This window comes from Hyperoodon ampullatus (assembly GCF_949752795.1).
Source record: "Hyperoodon ampullatus genome assembly, chromosome: 1".
Classification (NCBI taxonomy): Eukaryota; Metazoa; Chordata; class Mammalia; order Artiodactyla; family Ziphiidae; genus Hyperoodon; species Hyperoodon ampullatus.
In genome coordinates, this window is record NC_136914.1 from 8,339,772 (window position 1) to 8,363,469 (window position 23,698).

The following is a 23,698-nucleotide window of genomic DNA, read 5'->3' on the forward strand; positions in this document are numbered from 1 at the left end:
CCGTTGCGGAGCATAGGCTCCGGACGCGCAGGCTCAGTGGCCATGGCTCACAGGCCCAGCCACTCTGCGGCATGTGGGATCTTCCCAGACCGGGGCATGAACCCGCATCCCCTGCATCGGCAGGCGGACTCTCAACAACTGTGCCACCAGGGAAGCCCTGACTTTTTGATAGACATAAAAAGAAAAAGGAATAGTCTTCATTCTTCCTTTACCCAGTTAATCCACAAGAACCAAATTATGTGAAGATAACTTAGAAACCATTAAATTCCCAATAAAACACTTATGAGAAACATAAGCTTCAGAATTTAGTACAATAACTTAGCTAACAAAGCAAATAGAATGTGATTAGGAAAATCAAGTTCACTCTCAAATATGTACAGGATGAACAGAACTCTCCTTTTTTCAAACCCTCTGGATTAACAATTTAATATTTTCTTTTTCTTTAATTAATTAATTCATTTATTTATTTTGGCTTCATTGGGTCTTCATTGCTGTGCACAGGCTTTCTTTAGTTGCGGCAAGCGGGGGCTACTCTTCGTTGCAGTGAACAGGCTTCTCATTGCGGTGGCTTCTCTTGTTGTGGAGCACAGGCTCTAGGCATGTGGGCTTCAGTAGTTGTGGCATGTGGGCTCAGTAGTTGTGGCTCATGGGCTCTAGAGTGCAAGCTAAGTAGCTGTGAAACATGGGCTTAGTTGCTCCATGGCATGTGGGCTCTTTCCGGACAAGGGCTCAAGCCCATGTTCCCTGCATTGGCTGGCAGATTCTCAACCACTGCACCACCAGGGAAGCCTGTCACAATTTAATATTTTCTAATGGTTATCCAGTTAGTCAAAAAGCATTAGAGAGATTGTTTTGTGAGAACAGTGTAATAGGCTGTGAGTACATATTTTTTAATAGGCCACAATCTCTACTCTTAAGAAGCATATATAGGAACTGAGGAGTAAAGACTGCATAAGATACACTTTGTAAATATGATGCAACACATTAGCAAATTATTCAACTCCAACCTCTTATTTCTAATATCCACTTCAGATCTTAAGAATAATGACACATCATTATATTTTATATCTAGCTTACAAGATTATGGCAGATTCAGGAAGTACTCAGAAAGTTTGGTTTTGCTGACCCAGATACTTGCAATTCTATTCCAGTCTTTCTTCAACAACCAGACACCCTCAAGATCGTATTTATTTATTTATTTATTTATTTATTTATTTATTTATTTTACAATATGTGTCAGATACACTATGCATCAGTTTAAAATAGCATGTTTACTAATAAGCATGCTAATAATAATTATTATTTTGTATCAGTAAGATTAGGCTACATAATGCAGCAATAAGAAATCTCAGTGGTTCACAACAACAAAGTAGATTTCTCACATATTTTATGTTGGCTTTGGGTGTTGTTCTTCTTCATAATCTCTTTACTCCAGAATCCAAGCTGAGGAAACCCCTAACTGAGTCATCACCATTCTCACGACAGAGAGAAAAGAGAGAGTGGTAGACATGTACGATGGCTCTTAAAATTTTCTGCTTATAAGTTTTCTATATATATATATATATATATATATATATATCATATCCATTCACATTTCATAGGCCTTCCTTCTGTACCTGGGCCATGGAGAGGTCAGAAATCCAGACCCTTCAGATCAGGGCTTGCTGTCCTCTTTGATTGGGATGAGGCCCAATTCTGATTTTATTTTATTCAAGTCTATTTTTCTTCCTTCTCCATCAATCCCAAAGCTCACTTCTTTCCTTAGGCACGTCACCCCCTACTCTAGTGTGCCTTAAGGTGCATGTCCTTGACAAACATAAAGTGTTGTTAGGTGTATGTTTGTGTCTTCAATGGACAGAGAGGAGATTGTGCTGGATCTTGTGTTCACCACATTATAGCTTTCCATTCCCCTAGGATTAAAATTGCTTCCAATTTCCCATCCTACAATATTTGATGAGGACCCTTGTACAAACCCCTCCAGGACTATGAATAAGGGTCTGAAAGGTATGCTGCAGAGTAGGGGTATCAGCCAAAGAGCACACAGGTAATGTTACAAAGGGTTGCCCAAAGGTTCTCTATGGGCACTGCACCAGCTACCCTACCCCAGTACTGTGCTGGAGACAGTTTACACAGCTTTGCAAGAGCTAATTGTTAAATTTTAAGAATTTTACAAGTTTATTATTAAATACAGCCATTATTAAAAATTAAACTTCATTTCATTGTATTCATTTTACCACTTTACCTTTTAAAATGTATTTTACCCCATTTCACTGTTATCCATGTTCTAGATGTTATTTACATCTATTATAACTGAACAGTGGAAATGCTATATAACACTGTACTACTGTACATCTCATCCCAATTCCACTTTCATTGATGTCACATTGGCAGCTTGAACTCAGCAACACTGGAACCATTTACACCATGGATATTGGCAAATGCTACGAATCAGGGCTTGATTGATTGCTTAAGGTCTCTGCTAAAATATCACCTACTCAGACAGGCCTTTACTCACAACTCTATTTTTAAAAATACACATGCATCTTCATCACAATAACTACCTCCTTTACTCTTTATCTTCATAGAATATTCATACTTCATAGAATACTCACTTTATCTATGTGGCTACTTGTTTATTTCCTTATTATTAGTCTCCCTCACTGTTAAATTAGCATTTGTTAAGTAGAACACAGAATGCCAGATGATAAGGAACAGAAGACCACAAGAATAACTGAAATAAAGAAGTTTATTGCTCACAGGTCCTGTGAAGTACACAGCACATTTTGAAGGGCCACACTGGGAGGCCAGGCAGAGTGCAAGCAGAGAGAGGGGCAGGACTTGAGGCACATGCCTTTATAAGCATCCACAGGTGGAGTGCTTTGGGGTTCTGACTAAGACCAGATTGGTCAATTCAAATCAAAAGAAGCAGGGTTTCAGTAAGCTCCACATAGGTTCTTATCTAAGAGTCACACAAGGAGAAGGTCCTGGGAAGTAAAGAAGACTGTTTATCACAAGGGCTGTTGGGGAAATCATATAAAGAACCTGAAATTACTTGTGACTTTGTTATCTAGGGCATGCTTTTGCATAAAGAGAATAGTGTCTGTTTAAGGCTGCTGCAGGCTGGTTAGCCAAACAAAATGGATGCCAAGCCAGCAATACCTTGGAGTAGCGAGGCTAAACTCTCAGTACCCACTAACATTAGTTCTCTGAGAGTGTGAACATTGTTCATCTTAGTCACTGTTGTAATCACAGCACCAGCATAGGAACTGGCATATAGTAGGTTCTCAATAAATATTTGTTGAATGAACAGAATAATGGATGTATGTGAGTAAATGAATGAATAAACTCAATGTTTGATACTCATAAGATTGGAGTAAAACTAGGTATAGAAGAAACACCGGAGCAAAGCCCAAAGGACCACAGCAAGACATCCTTCATATTCATTAAAATAATAACTTTTATTGAGTGCCAGCTGTGTGTCAAATCCCGTGACTACAAAAAGCTATAAAATGAAGATCCATCCCTGAGGCTCACAATGTAATTAAGGAAATAGAATATACTTACAAAGAAATTAATAATAATAGAATGTAATAATTTCATGATTAGTAAAATATCTTTAAGTGGTACAAGATGTTTCAGCTTCATGCAAATTGGTGTGTGTAAATATATATATGAGAGATTTTTGTAATTTTCACAAATAAGTGTAATATAGGGAAAAACATCAAAGCAGACTTGTCAGAATCAAAATGATCTGCCAGTAATTTGTTGTGTCTTACAACACAATACTCAACAGCGTTCAAAAAAAAGAAAAAAATCTAGTCTCTCAAAAATGTACCATAGCAATGTCCAGCATACAATAGTGAATTATTAGATATATGAAAAATTAGAAAACTATGGCTGATAACCAAGAAAAACAGCAGGCAATAGACACTGACCTGAGATGATGTGGATTTTAGTATTAGCAGAAAAGGGCTTTAAAGCAGATATTATAAATTTGTTCATGGGCCTAAAGGAAGAGATGATCATAATAAGTAAGCATATGAAGAATCACAGCAAAGAAATAGAAACTATAAAAAAAAGAGCTGAATGGAAGTCTTATAACTGTAAACTATGCTGATATATATTTTTAAATTCCCGGGTGGGTTTAAGAGTATATTGGAGACTGTAGAAGAAAGTTATAATGAACCTGAAGGCAAATCAAAAAGAATTATCCAACAGAACAGAGAGAAAAATAATTGAAAAAAAGTAACAAACTTAGTGACCTGAAGGACAATATAAAATGGTCTAATGTATATAGTATAACTAGAGTCCCAGATGGAGAAGAGAGAGAAGACAAGGGAAAAATATATATATATATGTATACATAAACATATATATATATATATGTATATGAAAAAATAATGGCCAAAATTTTCCAGCTGTGTTGGAAAACATCAACTTACAGCTCCAACAAACTCAGTGAACCCAAACACAATAAATACAAAGGGAACAAAACCTGGGTACATCATAGTCAAACTACTGACAGCCCAAGTTAAAGAGAAAATCTAATAGAGAGAAGGGTACATAATATACAACAACACAAGCCATGGCAGACTTCACATCAGAAATAATGGAAACCAGAAGGGAAAGAAATGATATTTTTAAACTGCTGAAGGAAAAAACTGTCAAAGAGAACTCTCCGTCAAGTGAATATATCCCAAATGATTGGAATAAAGACATTTGAGGGGACTTCCCTGGTGGCACAGTGGATAAGACTCCACACTCCCAATGCAGGGGGCACAGGCTCTATCCCTGTTCAGAGAACTAGATCCCACATGCATGCCGCAGTTAAGAGTTTTTATGCCACAACTAAGACCTGGCGGAACCTAAATAAATAAATGAATTTTTTTTAAAGACATTTGAAAATGAACAAACTCACAGACAATTCAAGATCAGCAGCACTCAACTGCTAATGAAGACTATTATGAAAATAAACTCAAACCACATATTGGGAGAAACTATTTACAATACAAATATATGACAAAGATCTTATACATAGAATACAGAAAGAACTTATACAACTCAATATCAAGGCAATTCCAATTTAATAAATAGGCAAAAGACTTGAACAGACACTTCAAAAAAGAACATCTACAAATGAACAATAAGCACATGGAAAGGTGCTCAACATTACTAGTCACCAGGGTGATGCAAATTAAAAACACAATGAGATATTACTTCACACCCACTAAAATGGCTAAAATTAAAAAGATTGATAACCCTAAACATCGGGCAGGGATGTGAGCAACTGGAACTCTCATGCATTGTTGTGGGAATGTAAAATGGAAACTATTGGAAACTATTTGGAAACTATTTGGCAGTTTTCTATAAATTTAAGCTATTTGGCATTTTCTTATAAATTTAAACATATTCCTATGTTATCACCCTCCAACTCCACATTTAGGTAATTACCAAGAGAAATGAAAATGTATGTCCATACAAAGTATGTGACTATTTAGAGCAGCTCTTTGCATAATAGCCAAAAATTGAAAACAATGCAAATGACCATCAACAGGAGAATGGACTAACAAATTGTGAGATATCCATGCAGTGGAAAATTACTCAACAATTTTAAAAAAAGTATTTGTGTGTACAGATATACACAAAACATGAATAAATCTCAAAAACATTAAGTTGAGCAAAAAAGCCAGACAGAAAAGGGTACATACCAAATGAATTTATTTATTTAAACTTCAATAACTCGCAAAACTAACCTATGATGATAGAAAACCAGAACAGTGATTGCTTCTGGCAGGTAAGGATTAACTGAAAGGGTATCACAAGGGAACTTTTGAGGTGATAGAAACATTTTCTACCTTGATTGGCTACTGGCTATATAAGGCTATATACACTTTTCAAAACTCATTAAATTGTACATTAAAAATCTGTGTTTTATGGTATGTAACATTTACTTCAAGAAACAAAAATCACTGCAGAATTTTCAAAAAAATTGGCAACCCAATTTTTAAATTTACAAGGAGAAGCAAAGCATACAAATAGTCAAGACACTGTTGAAGAAGCAGGAAGGGAATAAGTTAGGAAAACACTTTCTGCACTAAAATCAAGACATTATAAATCCACTGTAATTTTATTTTATTTTATTTTTTTGCGGTATGCGGGCTTCTCACTGCTGTGGCCTCTCCCGTTGCAGAGCACAGGCTCCGAATGCGCAGGCTCAGCGGCCATGGCGCACGGACCCAGCCGCTCCGCGGCATGTGGGATCTTCCCGGACCGGGGCACGAACCCGTGTCCCCTGCATCGGCAGGCGGACTCTCAACCACTGCGCCACCAGGGAAGCCCCACTGTAATTTTAAAATGTAGTATTTATAAATGAGTAACTAAATTGACTTATGGAATAGAGAGGCCCAAAGCAGAACCACACACAGATGGAAACTTGATTTATGCCAGAGATGACATCAAAAATCACTGAAACAGATTATTCAATGACTAGTACTGAAAGAACTGGTTATTCAAATGGAAATAAAATTGGATCCTTATCTTAATAAAGACACACAAAAAATAAACTCCAAACTGACTGAAGATTTAAATGTGAAGGGCAAAACTTCAAAACTTTTAGAAAAACATACAGGAGAATACTTTTATGACCTCATGTTAGGAAAGAACTTTTCAAACAAGATAAACCTGACAAATTAAAATTTAAAATTTCTGTTCATCAAAAGACATCAAAAGCAGAGTGGGGAAACAAAAGCCACAAAATGAATGATAAAACAAGGATAAACAGAATTTGTGAAGCACTCTTATGAAACTGTAAGAAAAAAAAGATAACCATCACCCCCTAAAAAAATGGACAGAAAGCAAATAAACATTTCAGAGAAGAAAAAATTACAAAACAAATAAACAACAAAGAAAAACACAGAGGAAAGATGTCCTACCTCATTACTAGCACTATTAGCTCTTCGTTTTTCATTTATTATAAAAGGGGGTGGGTGATGCTTTAAAAAAGTAGAGATGCAACAAATTACGTGGTAACACAAAATAAACAAATGTTAAAATCAACATTCAGCCATATTTAAGACCAAACCCTTAGGTCACCACCATAGATTGAACTTCTCAGATGTCAGAATCTTGGGATTTTACCCCAAAAGTAGTTTTTACTATAATTTATCATTAAAACCACTAGTAAAATTTTTTAAAATTTGACATAATATAGGAAAATCAGTTCCCCAATACTGTCAGCCGATGGATTGATCTTGAGTTCACCATACACTTCATACACTTCATCTGTTATACTAAATAGATTCACTCTTTCAACTGAGGTTGGTAGACGGACATATTTAGGAGTTCCTCATTTTTGTTTAACACTGTCTTCCTTTATTCTATATATTCTTTGCCATGTTTAGATCAAAGATGATTTATTACAGATATTGTACACGATTTCAGTTGTTTTCCAACCTTGTCAAATTTAACAAGGCAAGCTCAACATTTTACTTTTTATCCATCCTTCAAGATGTGAAGAATTTCTAAAGAGAACTTCTTCCTGAAAGACTCATGGACTAAATGGAATTAAATAACTAAACAATACTGTACAATAAGAATAGTTTTAAAGGTAATTTTTATTAATATTTGAATACTAATACAACTTCAAAGATTAATTCTAATCTCTATGCTATGATTTCTATTATTCTTTCTTGTATTATTTAAATTTTATAAATATTCACTGGCTCTAAGAAGATATAATATTCTTCCTAAAGTTATCTAGCTAACATATTCTATCTTAATATTAATCTTTATTTTATATCTATTTCCTTATACATTTGTTATTTGAAATATTCTGATTATTTTTGTATATAAAATAATTTCTACAATCATTCATTATTGTTGCATTTTACTCTTGCAATATTATTTACATTTATACTTCAACAGATCGATAGACGGTCAACACTTAGAACCTACAGAGATGTTTTTCATCCCAAACTACAGATAGAATGTAATCTGTTGGAAAGCGAATATCCAGGTAGTAGCAGTAAATCTGAATTATATGCCTTGTTCTTGTCGTTGGCATAGTTGTGCTGATTCAACATGGTTTAACTTATATGACCACATTGCTGAATGTTTAGGGGTGACAGCTGAAGTAGACATTTGTCTAGTCATCCTTCCAAAAGCCTTAGCCTGAACCAAAGACAAACATGTTGGCCAAATATTTTAGCTAACACCAAACTATGGTACATCCCTAAAAGGAAGTATGTAACCAAACATCTATCTCCTAGACAGAACCTTATATCCCATATCCACATAAATATATATAGAAATTCTTTATCTCCAAACTAAATTTTCCCAGATACAAAAACATAGAGATGGGATATAAAGATGCTCAATGGATTGTGTTATGGTTGTTCTTGTTCTTGTTGATAATGGTGACTTCTTATCCATAACACTCTGCCACTTGTAAAACTTCATAGCAGTCTCTCACCACACATAGCCATATCCCATGCTCAGAGTACTTCTCCCATGGTGATAGCACTGCTTCAGAATAGAGTGGACAAAGTAGGCTTCTTGGTGAATTCTGAATAAGAGACTAAAAACAAGATTATTTAAGGCATAAAAGGAATCACTATAAATAGGAATCATTTGGCTAGAAGCAAAATGGTAAAAATAGAAAGAGAAGAGGAAAAGAAAAAACATGTTCACAATAGTTTAGCTCAGTTTGTGCACTATTCTAAAGCTAACAAACTTCCACTTGTATCAATGGAGACATGAGAATTAACTCAGAGAATAGATCATGCACATTAAAAAAAAAGAAAGAAAAAAAAAAAAACACCCGAACGAATGAGTTGCCTTGAACCTTCAGACCTCACCCATTTTCAAATTGCCCAACCCTAACAGAGAAGCAAGAGTATGATTCTCAAACATTTTGGTCTCAGGGGGCTTCAGATTCCAAAAAATTATTGATGACCCCAAAGAGATTTCATTTATGTAGGCTATATATATTGATACTTACCATATTAGAAATTGAAAAAGAATTTTTTAAAATAAATTTATTTATTAATATTTCTGGCTGTGTAGGGTCTTTGTTGCTGTGCACAGGCTTTCTCTGGTTGTAGTGAGTGGGGGCTCCCCTTTGTTGTGGTGCACAGGCTTCTCATTGCAGTGGCTTCTCTTGTTGCAGAGCACGGGCTCTAGGCGTGTGGGCTTCAGTAGTTGTGGCACGTCGGCTCAGTAGTTGTGGCTCATGGGCTCTAGAGCGCAGGCTCAGTAGTGGTGCATGGGGTTAGTTGCTCCACAGCATGTGGGATCTTCCCCAGCCAGGGCTCAAACCCGTGTCCCCTGCATTGGCAGGTGGATTCTTAACCACTGCACCACCAGGGAAGCCCTGAAATAGAAATTTTAAAAATGTTTATTTTAAACGTTTTAATAAATCCATTATACGTTAACACAAGTGGTATGCTTTTATGAAAATAACTGCATTTTCCAAAATAAAAAATTTAGTGAGAAGTGTTTTAAACTTTTGCAAGTATCTTTAATGTCTGGCTTAATAAAACACAATTGGATTCTCATATCTGCTTCTAAATTCAATCTATAAGCAATATATTGCTTTGAACTATTATAAAGAAAATCCAACCTCACACAGATGTGCAGTTGGAACAAGGTGGAGTATTTCACATTCTTCTCAGATAATTGTGGGTATTCTTATTTGATACTATACCAAAATTTAACAAATGATGATTTCATAAAAGTTGGAGGATTGACACTACTCGACTTCAAGTCTTACTATAGAGTAATCAAGACAGTATGGTATTGGCAAGATAACAGACAAATTAGATCATTAGGACAGAATAGAGCACCCAGAAATAAACCCACATAAATATAGTCAACTGATCTCTGACAAAGCAGTAAAGGCAATACAATGGAGCAAAAATCATCTTTTCAACAAAGGTGCTGAACCAACAGGGCATCCACATGCAAAAAGATTAATCTAGACCCAAACGTATACCCTTCACAAAAATTAACTCAAAATGGATTATAGACCTAAATGTAAAATGCAAAACTAACTCCTAGAATATAACATAGGAGAAAACCTAGATGACCTTGGGTACGATGATGACTTTTTAGATACAATAGCAAAGGCATGATCCATGAAAGAAAGAGTTGCTAAGCAGAATTTCCTTAAACTTAAAAACTTCTGCTCTGCAAAAGACAACATCAAGAGAATGAGAAGTCACAGACTGGGAGAAAATATTTGCAAAAGACACATCTGATGAAGGAGTGTTATCCAAAATATACAGAGAGCACTTAAAACTCAACAATAAGAAAACAAACAACATAATTTTAAAATGGGCCAAAGAACCAAAGAGATACCTCACCAAAGAAGATACACAGAAGGAAAATAAACATATGAAAAGATATTACACATCATATGTCATCAGGAAAATGCAAATTAAAAAAAAATGAGATACTACTATAACTATTTGGTCATTCTTGGCCAAAATCTAGAAAAACGATAACACTAAATGCCAATGGGGATGTACAGCAACAGGAATTCTCATATATTGTTGGTGGGAATGGAAAATGGCACAGCTACTTTGGAAGACAGTTGGCAGTTGCCTACAAAACTAAACATACTCTTGTCATACCACCCAGCAGTCATACTTCTTGGTATGTGGAATTGAAAACTTATGTCCACACAAAAACCTGCACATAAGTGTTTATAGCAGCTTTATTCATAATTACCCAAACTTGGAAGGAAGCAGGATGTCCTTCAGTAGGTAAATGGTTAAATAAACTATGGTACATCCAGACAGTGGAACACTGTTCAGCACTAAAAGGAAATGAACTATCAAGCCATGAAAAGACATGGAGTAATAGTAAATGCATATTACTATGGGAAAGAAGTCAATGTGAAAAGGCTATATACTGTAGGATTCCAAATATATAACATTCTGGAAAAGGAAAAACCATGGAGACAGCAAAAAGATCAGTGGCTGCCAAGGGTTAAGGGTGGGGAGAGGGATGAATACGCGGAGCACAGAGGATTTTTAAGGCAGTGAAAATACACTGTATGATATAATAATGGTATAATATATATATATATATATAATATATATATATAATATATATATATTTTAAAAATTTTTAAATTTAACTTAAAGAAAACGAAACAGTGGAAGGCTACACACAAATCTAACAAAAGTGGGCCTGGGTAATAGGGAAAACAGAGACATGAAGGAAAGCTAGACTTGGAAACGTATACTTCAGTAGATTTTTAAATTTTGTGTCACAAAATGTATGTATTGCCAACTCATAACAAAATAAAATAACAAGTATATAATATAATCATTTTTATAATCACACAGATATAATAGAGCAAAATATTAATGACACTCACCTCTTTGTGATTTTTTTGGTCATTTACTTATTTATGATTTTTATTCTCTTTGTTTACTTATTTGTACTTTGTGAGTTTTCTACAATAAATATGTATTATCTGTGTAATTTTAAGTAGTTTCAAAAACTTATCATCCCACTTCCCCAAATTAATGGAGAATAATTTCAGTAGTATCTCAGTATAAGCACTTTGAGCAACCTCAGGAATGCTTATGAATACTTGGTCCCCCAAAGTAAATTTTCTCTATATGTGTTCTGCTGAAGATCCTGTCAATGAAGAGTACTCAGTACGAACTTTAAAAGAGCAAACTGCTTATTATTTTCAAACTACCAAATGCAGTTTTTAAGTTTTTTATTTTTTCCTTATTTTCATTTTTTATTTGTTGAAGTATAGTTGATTTACAGTATCATGTTAGTTTCAGGTATACAGCACAGTGATTCAGATATATATATATTCAGATATACATACATATCTATAATATATATATTCTTCTTCAGACTCTCTTCCTTATAGGTTATTACAAAATATTGAGTATAGTTCCCTGTGCTACACAGTAGGTCCTTGTTGGTTATCTATTTTATATATAGTAGTGTGTATATGTTAATCCCAACCTCCTAATTTATCCCTCACCCCACCCCATTTTCCCCTTTGGTAACCATCAGTTTGTTTTCTATGTCTGTGAGTCTTTTTCTATTTTGGAAATAAGTTAATTTGTATCTTTATTTTTTTAATATATTCCACATATAAGTGATCATTTTTTAAATTTTACACCAATCTACTTTCTTTCCCAGAAAACCAATTTCACTACTTAATATCTAGTTAATGGGTGAAAGTTGCATTATATGTCCATTCACATTTATTTTTGTGTTGAAAGATAAAACAGAAATATTTCATTTTCACAGACTCCCCTAGAATATGTTTTCTCAATAGCCTCGTCTTTACTGCTTAAACTCATTTGGATTCTCTTCCAATACTTGTCCATTCATAAAGATGAAAAGCGTAAAACTATTTTATTAGAAATATTGATTTTAAATTTAAAACTGCTGGGAATAAATTGCTTGTTTAAGAAAAGCTGGAGGGAAAACAGCAAACTAGGGTGTTCTGTGTAAATAAGCACTGTTAGGGCATGCCATTCTTATAATTTCTGTGAACAGATAGTGTGCAATCAAGTGTAATTCTCTGAACCTCAGCTGCAAAGAACAAGGAAAGCTGTGTCATAGTCAATGTCTATCAACAACTTAAATTCGTGGCACATACATAATACTAGCACATTCATTGTTCTCCCTCCTTGTCCACTAGATACACTGGCAAATAAACATTTTGCCATAGGAAGATCACAAAATGCTTTCAGAAAATGTCTGCAACATACTCTAAAGGAAACAAAGGGAGCCTTTAATCAGGTCCAATAAGCAATGATCCAATATCCTTCAACAAACACTGCTCCAGCTCCCAAAAATCTGGTCTGTCACTGTGCAGGAAGGATTCTCCCATCAAGTGTTAGAAGAGCCCTTATCAAGGAATGACCTGAGCTCTTCTTAGTATGTCCTTCAGTGAAGAGATAAACACTTGTCTCCAAAGGACTTTCTAGAACTCTGCACAGTGTGGGTAAGAGAAGGCTGAAAAAGTACAGCCTCCTTTAAAAGAAAAACAAGTCATTCTGTGCAGCATTCTAAGCGTAAGAGTGGTAATTTGTATGCTGGTGAATGCCATTAATCTGGAAGTTTTCAGCAACTACTAAATATATTCATTTCTTTGTTAGATATTCCACATAAGTGAATGTTACTAATTACAGAAGCCATTATCTCAAAGCAGTTTTTTTTCCATTCTAAACATGTACAAAAAGTCTATCGCACCACATTATCATTTTTTAAATAAAGAGTATTATATACATAATTTCACTCTTTAAATCTGTGGAGACTCATGTAAAGTCTTATGAAGCAAGGATTGAGGGGTATAAGGCTGTCTGTTCCTATACGCTACATGCCACTGATGGCTGGGCTGTGTTTTTATAGTTTTTCTGACAACTTTTTGCATTCCTCTCTTTTCCCTGCTATTTGCTATTAATTCAACTTACTAACAGTATGTGCTGTCTCTTTTTCAGACACTGGGTAAGACCTGAATGGTAACGCTCAACTTCTCTTACAGATCCCAGTGTGCTCTGGGCAGGTCTTTGGTGTTCAGAAGCTTTTGTCAATTACTTCCAGGCTTAAGACAAAATATGTTATAGGTTAAATCTGACTTCTGGAAAAGTGGTGGATTAATTTAATATAATTCCAGAATTTTATTAACTGTTTCAACATTCTAACCTTCATATTGTCACAAAAGACAACACTATAGTTAAGTCAAAATTCTATGGCTTGGGGACTTCCTTTGTGGTCCAGTGGCTCATACTCCGTGCTCCCAATGCAGGGGGCCTGGGTTCAATCCCTGGTCAGGGAACTAGATCCCACATGCCACAACTAAGAGTTTGCATGCTGCAACTAAAGATCCTGTATGCTGCAACTAAGACCTCCCAAATAAATAAATAAACATTTTAAAAAAATTCTATGGCATGAATAAAACAAAACAAACAAAACCAAAATGAAACAAAATTCTATGGCATAATCTTCTCAAGGTTGTCACTGTTTTCAAAATGATGAACTCAGGTTCCCAAAGCACATCCCTCAGAACACAGGATATTCATAGGTGATATAGTGAGTAGTACTACTTAGAACCAGTTCTGGGGCCTCTATCCTAGGTACTCCCCATCACCCTCAGTGCTCTGGGCTTCCTCAGGACCAAGAGGGTAGACTTTGGATGAAGAGACTGTGGTGTCCACAAACATGCAAGCAAAACTTCTCCTGGGGCGGGAAGAGAAGTGGGAAAGAGACTCAGAAAGCAGAGAACCAGGGCACAAAATGCCAAGGAATCCAAAAATTCTAAATGAAAGTCTGCATTCCAGGTCATTTTGTAGGTATGTCAGTCAAGGTAAGAACATGGAACACATTTTAACAATTTGTTAGCTTAATGTATAGCTCTTAAATATATTGGCATTCGATATATAGGTGCTCATTTGTACTTAGGTTTCAGCAAGGCAAATAACTGATCCACTGTAACTTCTACAAATTCTGTGAAAGCAGAGAAACTTCTTACCTTGTTCACTGCTATAGCTCCAGGACCAAACACATAACTGATGATGAAAACGGTACCCCAGGGTTAAAAAAAAAAAAAAGTTTGAGAAATGCTACCTTTTGCAGTCTCCTTTGGAGGATTAACTGTGCAAATTAGCATTTTAAAGGCTTTGAGAAGCTACAGTTTTAAGCAAGCCCTGCCCACCCCTCCACCCCCCCACCCCTCCACCGCTCCACCCCTCCACCCCCCACACACACACCTCCCCACCCCCCAGAGACCTTCTCACATCTACTTTATGGTAGAAGTCTTTTAGGAATTGATCAAATCGATGACATATATCTACCAGCCCACTTTGGGAGCAACTCAAGACACCTAGAATGGACATAATTTACCCTCAAATATGGCCCCAGATACAATCCAAACATTACAAAAAGCTAAGAAATATATTGGATACTCTTGAAGGAAATAAATATAAGATTTTCTTTTTCATGAACAAATCAAGAATTTAATGATAGTAAAAAAAATAATCTTTTCCTGAAATTTTTCTACCTGAGAATAGACAGTTTAGAAAGGGATGCAGAGAGAAAAAGTAACAAACTTATCATATTAAACTCAAGGTGAGAATAAACATCCTATAAATTTTAATACTCATTCAACACCTCATTTATTAATTTAAAGTGTAATTTATCTGTTGTCACTAATCTGGATTCAAATGCTGACCAATTCAGCACTTTTAGTTTAAGCATGAAGATCTATTGTAATTAATACCTATGCTGATTATGATTAACACTTGGCATCAGAGCAAGGCAGAGTGGGAAATTTACATTATAGACTTTTAGTTTAACCTGGAACTACAGAAAAAAGTGGGGATGTATATTAGGACTCTTTCAGAGATAAGTCAAATATATCCTATTCAAACTAACTTAACTACATAAAAGGAGTTACTGCCTGATGTAACTGGGAAGCATATGGATGCCACTGACCTTGGAAATAACTGAATTAAGGAATTCAACTCACTCCTCTCTCCTCTGTTCTTCTGCTTCTTTTCCCCATTCCCTCTCCCCTCTCCTCATGTCTCTTACTCTTTCACACAGCTCCAAGTTATAGCATCACAGCTCAGAAACCCCAAAGGACAGAGCACTTCAACTTTCAGTATATAAAAGCTCAGGGAAAGAAGTCTCATTGGCCAGGCTTGGGTCACATGTCCCATTAGATCAACTGCTAAGACCTAGACAGGTATGCCACTGCTTGACATCAATGACATCATGGGGTGAGATAAATCTACACATGGCAGGTAGTCTTACCAGAAGAGGGGAAAGGAATGCTTGACATACACAACTTCAGTTGTCCCAGGCAGAGTGTAATTCACAACACTCTTCAAGTGTCTACAAAGGAGGATGAGAAAGATCATTAAGAATTAACTTATAGGGCTTCCCTGGTGGCGCAGTGGTTGAGAGTCCGCCTGCCGATGCAGGGGACACGGGTTCGTGCCCCGGTCCAGGAGGATCCCACATGCCATGGAGCCGCTAAGCCCGTGAGCCATGACCCTGGAGCCTGTGCTCTGCAATGGGAGAAGCTGTAACAGTGAGAGGCCCGCGTACCACAAAAAAAAAAAAAAAAGAATTAACTTCTAAAAAATAAAATTAGATTTAAAAAAATAGGATAAAGATGTGATACATATATATACAGTGGAGTATTACTCAGCCATAAAAAGGAACAAAACTGGGTCATTTGTAGAGACGTGGATGGACCTAGAGACTGTCATACAGAGTGAAGTAAGTCAGAAAGAGAAAAACAAATATCGTATATTAACGCATATATGTGGAATCTAGAAAAATGGTACAGTTGAACTTATTTGCAAAGCAGAAATAGAGACACAGACGTAGAGAACAAACGTATGGATACCAAGCAGGAAAAGAGTGGGTGGGATGAACTGGGAGATTGGAATTGACATATATACTACTATGTGTAAAATAGACAACTGATGAGAACCGGCTGTATACCACAGGGAACTCTATTCAATGTTCTGTGGTGACCTAAATGGGAAGGAAATCCAAAAAAAGAGGATATATGTATACGTATAGATGACTCACTTTGCTGCACAGTAGAAACTAACACAACATTATAAAGCAACTATACTCCAATTAAAAAATGAAATTAAAAAAAGAATTATCTTCTAGTCAAGAGGTCAACAAGGCAAGTCAGGGCAATAGGGAAGAGACAGCTTCAGAGACAGAGGCACACACAATAGCTACCCCTTCCTAGTTATGCTACGGAGACAGAATAGACTAGTTTCTTGTCATGGTCTCTTGGAGTTCAGCCTCACAGAAAAATGAAACACTGCTTTGAAAATAATTGTAATGAAGGTGCAAGTACAGAGATTGACATTGGTAATTATTTATTTTGCTTTTACATTATCCTAATTTCTTATGAGGTCATTATCTGACGAAAAGGCACATAATAAAAGCACCTTCTACCCGGATTCCAGGACAAACTATTGCTAACTCACTATGTGACCTTGGCTAAGTCACTTCATCTCTTTGTTCCTATCATATAAGAAGTTTGGACTAAATCACCTCTCAAACTTCATTTGACGATAACATTTTATTATTGTGTGGAAGTCTTTTTACAAAGCTTTAGCTACTGTGCTTCAAAAATATAGGGCACAATAAATCCAGCTTCTTTTGTTAGTGCTTGCTGGTTCTCTTCCCCTTGAGTCCTTCTCACAGGATGAATTTGAAACCTTTCAGTTTACCAATGTGCTTCTTATATATACTAAGACTTTAAGCTCAGCTCTAAAATCAAAATGCTAGTATTAAAAACAAAAAGAATCGCTTTTATTTAACATTTTCACAGAAAATTTTTAGCTATTAAAATTTAGCTATATAATTAAAATTTAAATAACCATTGTAATGTAAAATAGATTTCAGATAAAATCTATCCTAAGGAAAAGATGGAAGAGAGATTTAAGGGAGAGATTGAATAAGAGGAATAGGATGTATGGGGAGGGAGAAGAAGCAAGGAAGAAGTGAAGGAAGGAGAGAAATAAATTGTTTAGCTTTAGGTAATGTGGGAACAGCCTTTGGAAACCAAAAGTTCAGTTAAAACTGTCATTTGAATTTGAAAAATACAATCAAAGAAGGCAACTTTTATCATCCCTTGTATCACACGTAATGTCTACTAAATCTCCCAGACAATAAACACAGATCAAATTATCTTTATTATACACACTCGCGCTCCTCACCTTCCTCCCCAACCTCCCAATACAATACAAAAGTCACAGGCAGCTGACTTAGCCGCCAGCCACCTACACTGTGGGCTGGGCTGCAGGCATTAAGGAGTCTGAGATGCAAATGACCAATTCTGCTCTGTAGCCCATGCTTCACATTGCACTAAGCAGTAGGGCTCTTCCTGCTTCTCCTTCAGGGGATAAAAGTTTGCTTTCACATTGGGTGAACCAACTTCAGAGTGCCCTTTCTCAGGACTTCCTAATATGTGAGAACGATAAACATTTCTTATTATTAAAAATGTAAAAGATGACTTCAGAGTCGCTGAGTATATGACCACTTGAGTATATGACCACTCAAAACTGTAACCTATAAGAATTGGGGGATTTAAAAGGAGCTTTGTATGGATAACATGCCCAGGCTAAGGACCTACAAGGGCTGTAGTCCACGGGTGTAAATAAACTGAATGTCTGGAAATACCCAGGTTAGCTGCATACAAATATGCAAAAAAAATTGAACATACAGAACATGTTCAAATATCTTATTACTTTGATAAGCACCAACTCTGCTTTCCATGCCCAGAAGGGTGGCTACAATTGACTGAAGCAGAGCTCCCAGCACCTTGAGGAGCTTCAGATCTCTTATCTCTATACAAATTCTTGCAGGTTTCTAGGTCTGCTGAGTATCTTTTTAAAGCCTTGCTATACCTCTGTACTCTCATACTTACAGCTCAGTAAACAGTGTTATCGCTTACTTCAATAAATGGGCTTATTGAGCATTTGAAGGATAACTGAAGGTTTGAGTCTCTACCCATCCCGGCAACAGCAAAGGGTGAGTTAATTAAAAGCTTAACTAATTTTCCTCACCCACATGGCCTTTTCTTGTGGCCTGGCTCCCAGCCAAGTCCTGAAGGGAAGCCAAAGCTGCCAAAGCCAGCTCCCCAGCTGCTGGGAAATGTGGGGCTCAGATTATTACATAGTGGCCAGATTACTATATGTTAAAAGCAAATAAAAAATAGATTTTTAATAGATAACTGACGCTTACTAACATGTTATCATTTTCTTAAGTTTATTAGCAGTATGAGGTTCTCATCACGCAAAACCACCACTCTTCATATCCACAATTGTTAAAGCATGCAGTGGCTGTTTCTCACCCCAAAACATTTTCCCCAGATATTGAACTGACATGTTTTGCAAATAATAAAAGTGAAACCATCTTTGAAGCAGTAGCACAGAAAATACAATCATACAGCTCCACAAAGGGAGTAAAAGAGAAATTTTGCCCAGTTGGTGACGTATTAAATTTCTCAAAACTGTGTTGATTCTAAAAATAAAACCATTTTACCATTTTTGTAAAATAAAGAAAGGAAAATCTTTTCTAGTTCTAATATTCTGCTTTCTAGAAACCAAAAGAAATGATCAATTCTCATTAAAGGGATAGGGGACGGAGTATTGTTTGGGCTGAGACAAGAATGTTTAAGTAAATGTGGAAAAAAAATTCTTGAGCAAATATATGTATCAAAAAGCATGTTAGGGACTTCCCTGGTGGCGCAGTGGTTAAGAATCCACCTGCCAATGTAGGGGACACAGGTTCGAGCCCTGGTCCGGGAAGATCCCACATGCTGTGGAGCAACTAAGCCCATGCACCACAACTACTGAGCCTGCACTCTAGAGCCCACGAGCCACAACTACTGAGCCCGTGAGCCACAACTACTAAAGCCCGCACGCCTAGAGCCCGTGCTCCACAACAAGAGAAGCCACCGTAGTGAGAAGCCCACGCACTGCAACCAAGAGTAGCCCCTGCTTGCTGCAACTAGAGACAGCACGTGCAGCAAAGAAGACCCAACACAGCCAAAAATAAAATTAATTAATTTTTTAAAGTATGTTAGTTGAAATGGCAAAGGCATACAAAGTTCAACGGCAACATAGAATCTTTCCTTGAACCTCCATGACAGTTATCTCATTTCTCCACTTGACCTTAGCAAATAATAATAGTTTCACATAAGCCAAATAGGCTCCAAAGAAAGGAAATTCTTCATCCTACCTGTGTCACTTCAGGGTGTGTGCTGCAGGGGTGAAGGGAAGAGTGGGTTGGTATAAACCGCTATCTGATAAAATATAAATTGCTGCCCCAGCTTCCCTCCTGCCAGAGCACGTGGGACTTGACTCCACGGCTCTTACCATTTGCTCATCATCTTCTTCAGGTGTCTCTCTCTCCACAGATCCATGAACTTTTCAAAGATAAAATATGTCTTTTATCCCCAGCATCTTTCAAAATACCTGAAACTCAAAGTTTGTTAAACTAATGATTTCAATGTTCAATTTACTCATTAATATAGTAATTCCAGGAATCCTGGTTTAAAAAATCATATAATGAGGAAAACAAGGTCTCATATTTCATTCAAACCATAAATATAATAGCAGAATTCCCTAAGTGACAATTACTTCCATAATACACCTATAACCACAGGTTCATATATAAAGCCCAAGAAGTGTAAAGGAAACTAGAGAAAAGTACTCTGCTCATTTCCTTTCTATGCATCTGTTGATGGAATAATATTTTGAACTACCTTCATTCTCTACACATTGAACTCCTGCCTACCTGGAATATCAGATACGAGTGTCTCATTCCCTGGTTATCGACCTCCTAGATACCAGACATTTGGCTTGTTTCTGATACCTGGTTCTACACTATAATCATTTAGGAGAGCATAGAATGTGAATTATTTCATCTTCAATTTTCTCAAGAAACATAAGATGAATTTCCACCTAAAACACTAGTTTTTTTAAAAAAACATTTTACGTGATTAATACAAAAACCTGATTATTGAAACTAGAAATGACTTTCTCAGCATATCAAATTATCTCTTTTATCCTTTTCAAGATTATCCTTGAGACAGTAGATAAGCATCTTCAAATACTGTACACATCAATAGTATTAACAAATAATTCCCTGAGGTAGTATATAATGATTATTATTTTCTTCATTTTGTAGATAAAGCAATTGAGAGAAACAAGATTATTTTCCCAACTTCTCAAAAAAATAGAAAATGTAATATTAACACACCAAACCAGCTGGTTATCGCAGATCCTATTTACCTCCCTCCAAAAAAGGATTTGAAGTTATACACCATAAATGGAAAGAAAGAGAGCTAATGTTTTCTGAGTACCTAAAATGTGCTGAATGCTGTGCTAATAACTCAGATAATAATTAAAACAATGAAGAAAATAGTGTTGGTCTCATTTTACACATGAGAAGCCTAAGACACAGAAGGGTATTTTTTTCCACGATCACATAGCTGGGAAGTATTACCATCCAAATTTGCTCAGAATTTGAACCCAGGTCTTTCCAAAACCAAGGCTGATACCATTTCCTCTATAGTATTCTAACATAGGTATAATTAAACCAGAAGCACATAATCCCAAATGAATGAATGAATGAATGAATAAATAAATAAATAAATAAATAAATAAATTTAAAAAAGACAAACCGCAAAAAAAGCAAGCTATAAAAGGCTGGAGAAAGAGAAGATAAATACATATTCCCAAAATACACATATTGAAAAAAACCTATTGCATTTTAACCCAAATCTTAGGTCTGCATTATGAGCCAAGGCAAAGAGGGAAATCAGAGGGGTAGCAGCTCTTATTTATCTAGTAAAAAGAAGACTGTCAGTCTATCAAGAAGAAGAAACAGCTTACAAGTTCTAAGAGGCATTTCTTACGTATGTCACAAACTGAACCTCATACAGTAGAATCCATTTTCTCCATAGCAGTTATCCAAAGATCCGGAGGTGTCATTCATGTAGCTGTTTCTTCACAGATCCACTTCCATAGCCAGGTATAGGCAAACCAAAAATAAGGTGCTGATAACACAATTGAAGAAAAACAATAATGTCCCCATACAAAGCTCTAACTTCCTCAAATCATTAGATCTGAGTCTTTCTTTCTCATCCCACATTCATTAGCAAAACACCTTTCTGATAACAAGTAAGAATGGGCCTGCTGCCTCTGCCAGAACTACTGGTCATTCTTTAAGTCATTTAGCCCGTCAGTCAATCAGTCAGCCAACAAATATTTATTGAGTGCCCATCATGTGCCAAGTACTGTGCTCGGTACAAGTGAGCTCAACAGATCTTGTCCACTTTGGGAAGTTGACTCTTTCGTGGAGGAAACAGTTTACCTAGTCACTCAAATGCTTATATTCAAGCTCCAGTACTTGTTATGAAGGCATTACAAAGTGCCAGGAGAATAAAGCAGAAACGAATACACCATTGTAAAGCAATTATACTCCAATAAAGATGTTAAACAAACAAACAAATAAATAAATAAATAAAATGAAAAATAAATAAATAAAAATAAAGTGCTATGAGAGCCAGTAATAGGGACATGATCTAGCTTAGAGCAGAGGCAGGGAACAGGTTTAAGAAATGCATCCCTCCCTGAGTTGAGTTCCGTGCTCCATGAAGGCATTTGAACTCACCCAGCTGCCCGAGCTGCTTAAGCTTTATTACCAGAGGCTCTTTCCCTAAGCCCAGTACTATCATTTGCTCAACTATGGCAGAGTGGTAAAGAATTACTTTCAACATCATGAATTTTCATTCACATTGAAAGGTGATATTTACATTCAGTACCAATCCTTCAACAACCAGAGTGATCTGGAAAAGGAGATGCAGAAAATGAATCCATACAAGATTGATATAGGCTTAGTATAGTCCCACAGACCAAATCAACACAATACAGTGCATCTGGGAGCTTTCCAGGCTCAGGAAAAAGAACTGGTGTTTGACATTGACATGACAGACTATGATGATGTGAGGAGACATTGTAGTTGTGCAGACACGTGTTCTAACTGCTGGACCCTCATGACGATGGCCATACACATCATCAACCGAGCATTGAAGGAGGACTTTGGATTTAAACATCATCTCTGGGTATATTCTGGAAGGAGAGATGTTAATTTTTGGGTCTGTGATGAATCAGTTAGAAAACTGTCCTCTGCAGTACGTTCTGGGATATCTGAATGTTTGAATCTTGTAAAGGGTGGTCAGGACGTTAAAAAGAAAGTTCATCGAAGTAACAAAAATTCACCCTTTTGTCAGAAAATCTATAAACATAATGAAAAATACTTTGAAGAATATGCTTTGGTAGATTAAGATATTCTTGAGAATAAAGAAAGCTGGGATAAGATTTTAACCCTTGTTCCTGAAACAATGCATGATGAACTACAACAAAGCTTCCAAAAGCATCACAATTCACTTCAGCATTGGGGGCACTTGAAGAAAGCAGCCAGCAGGTATCAGAATAACAGCAAAAATGACCCTGGCTTGAGTGGGAGATCATGCTCCAGTACTGTTTTCCACAACTGGATATCAATGTTAGCAAAGGAATCAATCATTTACTGAAGAGCCCTTTTAGTGCTCATCCTATCCTAAAACAGGTTGCATTTCTGTGCCTATTGATTTACAGAAAGTGGATCAGTTTGATTCATTTGCTGTCCCAACCATAAGTTCCATTTGCCATGAATTGGATGTTAATTTCACTAATGAAGAAGAAAAAGAGAATGGAACTGAAACTGATATCAAACATAGAACCAGAGATTATAAGAAGACCAGTCTAGCTCCTTTTGTAAAAGTTTTTGAGCAGTTTCTTGAAAACCTGGATAAATCTTGAAAAGGAGAACTTCTCAAGAAGAGTGATTTATAAATAAAAAGACTTCTGAAAATAACTACTCCCTTTATACCAATGTGAATATCTTCTACCTTCAACCAAGAATCAAATACTTCAAGAGCCATTTAACAAATATAGCAGAAGTAAAAAAAAAAAAGAAAAGAAAAGAAAAAGAGAAATGCATTCCTGAAAAAATGACATATGAGCTGAGACCTGACTTGCTTGCCGATTAGTTATCATGTATACAGTGTCACCTTAGAGACCAAGTATTAAGTATACAAAGAAGCCTAACAGTCACAACTTTGAAG

At 36.2% G+C, this 23,698-nt stretch overlaps 1 pseudogene across 1 annotated transcript; it reads left to right on the top strand.

Annotated features, from left to right (window-relative positions):
• The first annotated feature begins 22,183 nt into the window (after positions 1-22,183).
• LOC307048203 (DNA primase small subunit-like) lies at positions 22,184-23,393 on the top strand (annotated as a pseudogene). The gene has a single exon. The product of its transcript is annotated as a DNA primase small subunit-like (transcript).
• Positions 23,394-23,698: the final 305 nt, after the last annotated feature.